General features: G+C 34.3%; 1 long non-coding RNA gene across 1 annotated transcript in view; it reads right to left on the bottom strand.

Annotated features, from left to right (window-relative positions):
- Nucleotides 1-485: 485 nt before the first annotated feature.
- LOC138150213 (uncharacterized) overlaps nucleotides 486-11,823 on the bottom strand; it is a 23,213-nt gene continuing 11,875 nt past the window's right edge. Inside the window, exon 3 of the long non-coding RNA XR_011165531.1 lies at nucleotides 486-4,721. This is a non-coding gene — a long non-coding RNA (uncharacterized lncRNA). The remainder of the gene's footprint in view (nucleotides 4,722-11,823) is intronic.

The following is an 11,823-nucleotide window of genomic DNA, read 5'->3' as shown; positions in this document are numbered from 1 at the left end:
ATGTAAAATTACACAGTATATGAGTAACTATATATACATACATACATATATGTATTTTGCATGTATTTCTCAAGCTTTTGCCTTCTACTTAGAGAAAGAGAGGCCTTTTGCAAGGAGGCCATCCAGAACAGGGGTCAGAATACAGAGAGAGCAGCAGCTCTGTTTATTAGTTCTATTTTCCACTTTGCTGCTCAGCTTCAGTTTGAAAATATGCCATCATTAGTCAGCCTCACCCCAAGCAGGGATGCAAAGATAACGATGCAGGGCTTTGCTTTTGTATTAAAAAAAAACTGTCTCCCATTCAGAAAATAACTGCTATGTCAAGGATCACCAGGTGACAAAGTGTCAACCCTTTGGGAGGTAAAACATATCACAAGTGTGCGTGAGTTGTCCAGATATGGAATCAATCTTGCAAAACTGAATAAAACTAGATGTAACAGTACATGGGAAAAGGAGCCTGCTTTCCTTTTTTCAGGGGAGTCCTTCTTATTTCAGAATGACAGCTAGCAGGCATCATCTTGCAATCAGATATTCAATATTCACTCCTCTGAAAGCTCTTGAACTTAACTTAGAGAAAATAGAAATGATCCCACAGCTGCCCCCCAAAGGAATTCTTTCACAAATGTCTATGCCAGCATAGAAGTAGACACTTTTCTCATTTCTATATAGACACCTTCTCAGGGTCTAAATCATGGGGCCATTGACCAAGGTTATTCCTTGTTGCTTAAGCAACTTAATACTTTTTAAGTCGCTTTGAAAAATACTAACCTGATACTAAAATGTAGTTTGTATCTAAGAATCAATGAGGGAGTTTTCATTTCATAAGGGGTATATTATGTGTTCAGTACTAGTAGATAGATAATAAATCATTTATTAGATGTTCACTATAGGTCAAACACTATATTGTCTCATTTAATCTTCACAATCAAGTGAAATAGATGTTAATATTCTCATTGTACAGCACAAATGACTGAGGTGGACAGAGGTTAAGTGACTTTCTCAGGGTAACAGAGCTAAAAAGTATATGAAACCAGATTTTAGTGCATTTTTATGCCAATTTTAGTGCTCTATACAGTTTAGCCTCTACCTGTCAAAAGCAAAAAAGGATAGTTTCCACTTTTCCTTTTTATTCTTTTTCATTTATATAACATTTTCCCTAATTACATGTAAATACAATTTTAACATTTTATTTTTAAAATTTGAGTTTCAAATTCTCTTTTCCTCTTTTCACTCCTCCCTCATTGAGAGGAAAGAAATTTAATATAGGTTATACATGAGTAGTAATGCAACACATATTTCCATATTAGTCATGTTTTAAAATACAACACAGGCAAAAAAGGAAAGTTTTTAAAAATATACTTCATTCTGCATTCCAACTTGATCAATTCTATATCTCAACATGGATAGCATTTTCTTAGATCATTGTATTGTTGAGGATAGATAAGTCATTCATAGTTGATCATGGTACAATGTTGCTTTTTCTGTGTACACTTTTCTCCTGGTTCTGCGAACTTCGCTTTATATGTTTATGTAAGTCTTTCCATATTTTTCTGAAAGAAATTTGCTTGTCATATATTGTTGCAAAATAGTATTCTATTACAACCATATACCAGAATTTTTTAACCATTTCCCAATTTATGTGTATCTCTTCAATTTCAAATTCTTAGTAAGTAAAAGTAAGAAAGAATTTATATAAATATAAATATACACACACATATTCTTTTACTTTAAAAAATCACTTTGGGATATAGATATGGTAACGGTATTGCTGGGTCAAAGGGTAAGCATGGTTTTATATCTCTTGGGGCATCATTTCAAATTGCTCCACAGAATAGTTGAACTGGTTCAGAACTCTACCAACAGTGCTTTAGTGCCCTAGCTTTCCCATGTACCCTCCAATATTTGTCATTTTCCTTTTCTGTCATATTAGCTAATCTGATAGATGGTACCTTACAATGCTTTTAATTTGCCTTCCTCTAATGAATAGTGGTGTACAGAATTTTATTATATGAATATAGATAGTTTTGATTTTTTCTTTGGAATGCTGCTTTATATCTTTTGATGATTTATCAATTCAGGAGTGAATCTTTTTTTGCAAATATTTATTTTTTTATAATTTATTTATTTTTAGTTTTCAATATTTACTTCCATAAGATTCTGAGTTTTGAGTTTTCTTACCCTTCCACAACTACTCCCTCCCCAAGACATCATGCACTCTGATATAATCTCTACTTATACATTAGTAGTAAACATGTTTTCACATTAGTCATGATATAAAGAAGAATTAAAACTAATGGGAGGAACCACACAAAAGAAGAAACAAGACAACAAAAGAAAAGGAGAGTAAATAGTATGATCAATCTGCATTCAAACTCTGAAGTTCTTTCTCTGGATGCAGATAGCATTTTCCATCATGAGTCTTTTAGAATTATGTTAGATCTTTACATTACTGAGAACTGAGTCTATTAAAGTCATACATCACACAATGTGACTGTTACTGTGTCTGATGTTCTCCTATTCCTGCTCATTTCACTCAGTATCAGTTCACACCAATCTTTCCAAGTTTTTTCTGAAATCCATTTGCTCATCCATTCTTATAGAATAGTAGTATTCCATTACAGTCATGTACCACAACTTGGTCAGCCAATTGATGGACATCCCCTTCAATTTCCAATTCTTTCACACCACAAAAAGAGCTGCTATAAATATTTTTGTATATGTGGGTCCTTTTCCAATTTTTATGATCTTTTTGTGATACAGACATAGAAGTGGTATTGCTGGATCAAACAGCATGCATAGTTTTATAGGTCTTTGGCCATAGTTCCAAATTGCTCTGCAAATGGCTGGATCAGTTCACACCTCCACCAACAATGCATTAATGTTACAATTTTCCCACATCTTCTACATTCATCATTTTCTGGTTTTACCATGTTAGCAAATCTGATAGGTGTGATGTGATACCTCAGAGTTATTTGCATTTCCCTAACCAATAGTCATTTAGAACATTTTTTTATGACTATAGATAGCTTTAATTTCTTCCTCTGAAAACTGCCTGTTCATATTCTTTGACCATTTTTCAATTAGGGAATGACATATATTCTTCTGTATTTGACTCAGTTCTCTATATATTTTAGAAATGAGTCCTTTATCAGAGACTCTGCCTGTTAAAATTGTTTCCAAGATTTCTGCTTCCCTTTTAATCTTGGTTGCATGGGTTTTGTTTGTGGAATGAATTTTTGTCATTAATTTGACTCAATTCTCTATGTATTTGAGAACTGAGGCTGTTATCTGATAAACTTGCTAAATTTTCATCCACAATTATGCTTATCATTTGTGTATTTCTCTTCATTTTATTGTCCCCTTTTTATCCACCTCATTCTATCTCTTTTCATTCTGTCCTAACTTAAAAGTATTTTGTTTCTGACCACTGCCTCCCCCAATCTTCTCTCCCTTCTATCAGCCACCCCACCTTTCACTTAACTCCTTCCTCTCCTACTACCCTGTAGGGTAAGATAAATTGATTTACAAAATTGAATGAGGATATTGTTTCCTCTTTAAGAAAAATCCAATGAGCAAAGGTTCAAGCATTGTATATCACTCCCTCATCTTCCCTTCTACTCTAAAAGTTAGTTCATGTTTCTTTCATATGAGATAAATTTCCTCTGATTCTACCTCTCTCCCCCTTTTCTTAGTACATCCCTCTATTTTACCCCTTAATTTCATATTTTTAGATGTCGTCCCATCATTATCATCCCTCTTTCTCTTATTTCAGTTTAGATATAATCTCATCTTAGTCAACTCACACCAATACCTTGTGGCTATGTACATTGCTGTTTTAATCATGATAAGGTTCTTAGGAGTAACAAGTATCATCTTCCCATGTAGAAATGGAAAGAGTTTAAACTTATTGAATCCCATATGATTTATCTTTCCTATTAATGTGTTCATATTTCTTTTAAGTCTTGTATTTGAAAGTCAGATCTTCGATTCAGCCTAGTCTTCCCATCAGGAATGCTTGAAAGTATTCTCTTTCATTGAGTATTTTTTTCATTTTCCCCTAAAGGATTATATTTAGTATTGCTAGGTAGGTGGTTCTTAGTTGTATTCCTAGATATTTTGACCTCCAGAATATCATATTCTAAGCATTCTGATCCTTTCATATAGAAGTAGAAAAATCTTGTTTTATCCTGACTATTTCTCCATGATATTTTCATTGTTTATTTTTGGCTGTTTGCAATATTTTTTCTTTGACCTGGTGTAAAGCCAATTACGGTAGCACTCCTGAGGATGGCTGCTGTCAATAACTTTAAGGTTCTAATCGCATAATATAAAGAACTCTCTATATATTCAGCAATAAACTAAAGCATAACATTCACAACAACATAACATAGGACATTAATACTAAGGTGGCCACATAGTCTTACACAAAATATATCATTCAGCGTATCTTATAGTCATCTTTAAGGGGTAGCAGAAAATACAAACTCCATTCACCCTGATGTCACAGTAAGTTACAAATCTCATCAGTCAATACAGAGTACCCAAAGTGAAGTTCTCTTTCATCTTGATTGGAGGCTGGCTGCCAAATACCACACCTCCTTCTCCACAGGCTGACCACTCCCAAATCTTGCCTGGTTTCACACATAAACAGCTTTCCACTCCTGTTCCATATCTCAGGTCACAGGGAATGCTCCACTCCAAGTTCTTTGCAGTTTCTGTTTCTAGTAAAACAAAGTTTAATTTAATAGGGCTACAACAATATTTACACACATTACCAGTGTTATCATCTCAGTTCACTTTCTGTCTGAGAAACCAGCACAGAACAGCAGACAGGACTTCTGTTTGAGAAATCAACACAGAACAACAGATAGGACTTCTGTCTGAGAAAGTAACACAGATCAACAGACAGAGAACCAACATCACAAACATTCCTTCTCTCAGTTTTACCTATTCTGCTTTTGCTCTTATCTGCTCCTTCCTGTTACACCAATTTTGCAAGCTCCTTCCACCATGGGTTCCCATGTGATTACATTCAGCCTATTAAGATGCAGGGGAGGTCTCCGAAATTCCCTTAGGCCTATTAAGGACAATACAATGTATACTGTTTCCAATCAAAGACTCTTGATACAACCAAAGTCAAGGCTCTAAGGCACTTAATTGGCTAAAACTCAATCCAAAAAAAGAGCAAAAAGTCCTATTTTGCTTGATATTATGCCTGGGAGCTTTGGAATTTGGCTATAATATTCTTGGAACTTTTCATTTTGGGATTTCCTTCAAGAGGCTTGGGGTCATTCTTAATGTGTTTCAGATCATTTTTTTTCTTTCCCCTTATTCCTCTTTATTGGAGGAAGGAGATAACAGGAGTGATTTCATCTCAAAATGAGTGTTATTAATATTTTGGCATACTCTCCTAACATGTCTTCATGTACCACTGCCACCAGAAGAGTTTTCTGAGGCTGAATAAACTCATACTGCCACTCAGTTCATATGTGAAGTGATCATGCAATAAGGATACTTTTTCAAAACACAGATTTGGTGAGCTAGGTGGCACAATGAATAGATCACCAGCCCTTGAGTCAGGAGGACCTGAGTTCAAATCCGGCCTCAGGATTTGTGATTTATCACACTTACTAGCTGTGCAACCTTGGGCAAATCACTTAACCCCAATTCCCCTGCCTTCTCCCCTCCAAAAAGAAAAAAAAAGACACACCCTTTAAAAATTGTCAGTTGTTGCACATGCATATTTTCTTGTATACTTAAAATAGATATCATTCTTTAATTTTGTTTAAACTGCACAACAATTTTATAATATAACAACCTCTACCAATACTGAACCCTCACTTGTGTAAAATAGTAAAAGCTTTAAATGAAGTAACTGAATCTGATAATGTATGTAATAATCTAACTCCCATAGTCCCCCCATTGGGGAGCTAGATAGTGCAGTGGATAGAATGCCAGGCCTATAGTCAGAGAGACTCAAGTTCAAATCTGGCTTCAGACACTTACTAGTTGCATGACCCTAGGCAAGTCACTTAGCCCTTATTGCCTCAGTTTTGTCATCTGTAAAATGATCTGGAGTACCTTTACCAAGAAAATTCCAAATGAAAACATGAAGACATGACTGAAAAATGACTGAACAACAATAGCTCCTCCATTTTTCCATACATAAAAGAGATAATATGAAAGTATTTTCATCAGAAAAAGATTAGTCAATGTCACCATGTAAAATACAATCAAAACTATTAATCATGTAGAAAAGATCTTCAACCAAGTTGGTTGATTTCTTTTTTTCACTTTTCAATCATTTGTACTGACACATGGACTTATCTTCACTGTGTGATTTGTTTAAGGATAAGATCACATAATTTTCATTTAAAAGTAAAGCTAGAAAGTATATAGGTTAATAAAGAGAATACAGGGAAAATTAAAATTAAAAGGAAATTCCTTTTCAGAAAAATAAATGGAGTGGAGGATATTTTGAAGGGGTTACCATTAACAGTTTCCTTCTCCCCAACTCTCCTATTTATGTATACATACTCTAAAAGTTTCCTGTAAAAAAGGTGAATTTTCTATTTTAAAATGAAATTATAAAATTCATGAAGCTGATACTTCACTAGTGATATGATTGTCATGCCATGTGAACTCAACTCATCATTACTGGCATTCGCTACTTTTAGAAATTGCAACTTTCTCTCACACATATGCCAGTCTATTTGGAATGGCAATATCCCAAGGTTGTGAAGTATTAAGTACAGATTATTCATTTCAGAGGAGAGAAGGTATATTAATAATCATCATTTTCATATTTCCTCATTTAAATATATTGAGTCACTTAATTCATACCCAAAACAGGTATATTTAATTTGAAAACCCTAGCAAGTCTAACTGCTGTTGTGCAAATCATATAGACAGAAATATTAGGAGTCTCAGAAAATTGTGACCAATGATGTCCCTAGAGATAAAGATTTTTTTTTTCTCTCAAGGGCTTTTAAGGGTAATCCAGTTTGTTTGACTCTTTTTCAAAACTGTTCTTTGAATTCTACCTAAGCCCAGATGCAAAATTTCTTTAAGTAGGTTCTCCTGACCCCCAAAACACTTATGCTAGGGTTTGAAAGCTCAAATGTTATTTGAGTGAAACAATTCCAAGAAGATAGTCATACTTCATTTGCTCATTCCCTATATACATTTATTTTGTGAACACTTGGAACATACAAGTAGTTTTTTCTTAAGTGGGCTATGAAAATTTATTATGCTGCTGAGTCATCTCAGTGCTCCTATTATTTAAGGATATTTAAGAATTTAAGAATGTCAGTAGCAATAGCAAATAATAGTCATCATGTCCTGTTTTGCAACTTAATTATTTAATTGAACCCAATTTTCTTGCCATTTTTTTCCCTTAGTACTAAGTCATGAATTACTGACCATTACTTCTAAAGAGACTTGTGTGCCCCCAATTCTACTTTTTATAATACATTGACTTTTATATTCAATGCATTAGGGTCAGCAAAGTCTTTTTACCCCTAAGAACAAGGAAATACCACACCAATTGTCTTCATTTTCACTGGAGCAAAATTGTTGTTTTATGGTTGAATAGCTGCAGCTGTTTTTTTTTTTAAACTTCACTATGTGTATAAAAGAGATTTAGGTTGGTCAAAATTCCAAGTTGAGATTTTCATATTATGTTGGGGCTCAGAATTTCTTTCCAGAGATATAAGCTGTTGTAAAATAAGTGCGTTCCTATCATGCTGTCCTTTCAAGCATGATATCATGACTAAAGATGTGAGGCATACACTGAATTCTTGATACCTGAGTTGAATTTTGATAACTCTTGTGAAAAATGACCTGAGGCTTATGTTCCCCCTAGGGACAGAAACTCACCCTGTGATTCACCTTTGTGTCACTTGGTAGTGACAAACTAGGAAGAATAATTTTCTGACAACAATAATAAAGAAGAAAACTGAAAACAGTGCTTACTTTTAGTGAATATCAGACCATACTTTTGCCAATTTTTGAGGCATTATAAGTTTAGAGTGAGACTAATTCCTTTCAGATCATTTTTGGTCTCTCCTAGGAATGGGGTCACAAAGTCTACTAATCAATTCATTATGTTAAGAAGCCTAGAAAAGGCCTTTAAATTTAAAGTTCACCTTGTTTTAACCTTTGTAAAGATAATTACAGAATTTCCTTTCAAAGTTGTTGACACTTCATTTCTTTATCAGGAAGACAAGCTCTTGGAAAGGTTCAAGAAGAGGTTGAATGATATAGAGGAAATACATGTTCAGAGTAAGTAATTTGACTTAATGACCTGCAAGGTCCTTACCAAGTCTAGTGTTCTGTGCTTCTGTAACCTTAAGTCTTCAAAGAATTGGATAAATGAAGTAAATGTCATTTGTCCTAATCTAAAATCCTCTGCTTATCTTGAAATGTAGTCCATCAACATGCATAAGAAATAGTTTAAAAAAGAATGAGACCATATCGATGTAGTGCCAAGAGTTGGAAATAAAGTCAATATATTTATCAATTCTTTTCTTGAGAATATATTTATCTTTTCAATATGTACCACTTCAAGCCAATGTATTTGTCAACTGCTTTCAGGTTTTATTTTTAGAAGCATATTTTTTTTTCAAATATCAAATGATAATTGAATTCTGATTCTATTCATCTAAAATTTTGTGATTGTCAAGGTTCTTTTGATCTATACTCTTCAAGATTTCTGATTTTATTCCTTTCTTCCCTTAGCCTTTAAAATTCTAAGCTACTCCAGTACTCCTGTGGAAATGCAATCTCATCAATATGGGTATTATCTCCAAAAATGCAAATTATAATATATGGATGACTGTTTGTCCTTTTCAACTCATATTCATATGCTTCCCAGAAGTTTCACAACAGGGTGTTTGCCCTTCCAAAATGAAGTAGGATTTTCTTCAAGTTTTTGTAACATTTTGAGGATACAGTTGGAACTTTGAAGCTATCTCGTAGTTATCTTTTACTCTGGCTTTGAAAGTAGGCATTCTCTGTTGTTTTTTTTCTCTCCAAAAGTACATTACTTATTTGATGACAATTTTTACACCACTTCTTGTAATCACTTACTTCAGTTATAATCTGTTCCAACCTTTCACAATCTTCTCCAATGCTCTTTGGTTAAACCAAGGCTTCAATTTTTAGATAATGTAGTGTTTATTGACTTGTACCCATATGACACATCTAGGAGAATATTGGTGTTCAAAAATAATGAGTTTTATCACTTCTCCCAGTTCTTGTTCCCTTTTCTGAACTACTCAAGACTCTGAAAGGAATCTATCTTTAGGTCATAAAACTATTGACTGAAAAATTCTCTAATTTTTCTCTTAATGGTTAATAAACCTTGACCTTTATCTTTTTATAGATTTGAGAATCATTGTTATAAATATGAAAATGAATCCAGGGGAGCTGATGAGATCATAAAGAAAAATAGTATAAAAAAGAAAAAGAATATATAGAAAAAGAAAAAGGACAAAGGTCCAACAGAACCCTATAGGACACTTATGTTACCAACTGAATGAACATCTAAGGAAATTCCCTTTTTTAATATAGATTATTAGCTTTTCACCATACCATTTGTCTTTTCATATCAAACCCTTCTCTTTGGCCAGGCTATGACATACAATCCATTGACTATTCTCTCTCAGGCCATCACCTCTGCCATAGTTACCCTTTTCTCCTTTCCCTGTCTTGATTCCTGTAGAACTTGGTGAACCAGTTCCACACTACACTGTCTTCTTCTTTTTGTCCCTTGCCTTGGATTACTCTCACAATTATATACCTTTGCTTGTACACATTTCTATGAGCAGATGTGGATAAAATTATGCAACCATTCTGACTGGGTCAATTACAAATTTATTTTACTTATACTTAAAACAGGCCCTCATTACTGTTAGGTAATTCTTCTATTCATCCCCAATTAATTCATATGGCACTCAACACATTTTATTTTCCAAATCTTTTTATCAAAATGTTCTCTTTTATATCCTCTTTTTTCAAGCACATTTCCCCCTCTGTAATCCCCTTGCTCTTATTTACCTTCAACACCTCTGTCTAATGGCTACATTTCTACTGCCTACAAACATGCCCATGTATCTCTTATCTTTGATCTTTCCATTTCTACTATTATTCTATTGTCTCTTCTGTCCACATTAGCTAAACTCCTTGAGAAGGCTGTCTGTAATAGGTGCCTCCACTTCCTCTACTCTCACTCTGCATAACTCTCTACAACCTAATTGCTGACCCCATTATTCAACTGAAACCTCTACTGCCAAAATTACCAATGATCTCTTAATTGACAAACTTAATGGTCTTTTCTCAGATGCCATCTTTCTTAATCCTTAGCAGCATTTGACACTATCAATCAATCTCTTCTCTTAATAATCTCTTCTCTCTAGGTATTCAGAAAGTTACTCTCTCTTGGTTCCACTCCTACCTACCTGACCTCTCCTCAGTTTCTTCCTTAGATGTTCATTCAGTTGGTAACATAAGTGTCCTATAGGGTTCTGTTGGACCTTTGTCCTTTTTCTTTTTCTATATATTCTTTTTCTTTTTTATACTATTTTTCTTTATGATCTCATCAGCTCCCCTGGATTCATTTTCATATTTATAACAATGATTCTCAAATCTATTTATCTAGTTCTAACCTCTGTGCTGACCTTTAGTCTTACATCTCCAACTCCCAAGCAGACATTTGGAACTAGATGTCCTGTACATATCTTAAATTCAACATAGTCAAAGCTGAAATTATTGTCTTGTTCTTTTTACCCTACCTATTTCCAAACCTCCCTATCAGTATCAAAGACATCATCCTTCTCTCAGTTTCACAGGCTAACAACCTAGGTGTCATCCTTGAATCCTCAACCTCCATATCCAATCAGTTGAAAAATTCTTTTCATTTTAGCTTCGCAACATCTCTTCAATAGGTCCCTTTCTTTTTTCTAATATTGTCAGCACACTTATACAGACTTTTATGTAATACCTGGACTATTCTAATAGTTTTCTAAATCTATTTGATCTGCCTGCCACAAGCCTCTACCCACTCCAGGCCATCATTCAGTCATCAAAGTAATTTTTCTAAACTGTTGGTCTGACCATGTCACAAACACCTCACACATACTCACTCAACAAACTCTAGTCCTTATCTATCTAAGATCAAATATAAAATCCTGTGTTGGGCATTCAAATCCCTTCCTAACCTCCTTATTTCCACCTTCCCAGTTTTATCACACTTTATACCTCCCCTCCTGTGTCCTTTGATCCAGCAAAAATTACCTCTTTACTGTTCCCTAAGGAAGACATTCCATATCCTAACTTTCATTGACTGTCCTTCATTTCCAGCATATTCTCTTTGTCTCATCTCTACTTCTTGGGTTCCTTCAAATGTCTATGAAAGTTACCTTCAACTGCAAACCTTGTCCAATCCTTCTCCTTCTAGTGTATTTTTTCCTACTGATCACTCCTCATTTAGCCTGTTTATAATTTGTTTGGACGTAGCTTTATTATGTTGTTGTGACCCAATTGAGTTTAGGGACTGTCTTTTGTCATTTAGGGTATGACCAGTACTTATCATACAGTACATAGATGGTGCTTAGTAAATGCTTATTGACTGATTGATATGAAACTTTGTTTTAGGGAATAACCTTAGGCTAATTAAAGTAACAGTATTTTCTCAAAAGAAATCTAACCAGTTCCCTTCATGTCACTTAGTTTTTGTTCCAGTTTAATTCTTTGTTCATTCATATTCTCTCCTCTCTCTCTCTCTCTCTCTCTCTCTCTCTCTCTCTCTCTCTCTCTCTCTCT

Source organism: Petaurus breviceps, unplaced genomic scaffold (genome assembly GCF_028583685.1).
Source record: "Petaurus breviceps papuanus isolate PSGF00001 unplaced genomic scaffold, PetGlider_PUasm1.0 140, whole genome shotgun sequence".
Classification (NCBI taxonomy): domain Eukaryota; kingdom Metazoa; phylum Chordata; class Mammalia; order Diprotodontia; family Petauridae; genus Petaurus; species Petaurus breviceps.
This window is presented reverse-complemented; position numbering and strand designations above follow the sequence as displayed.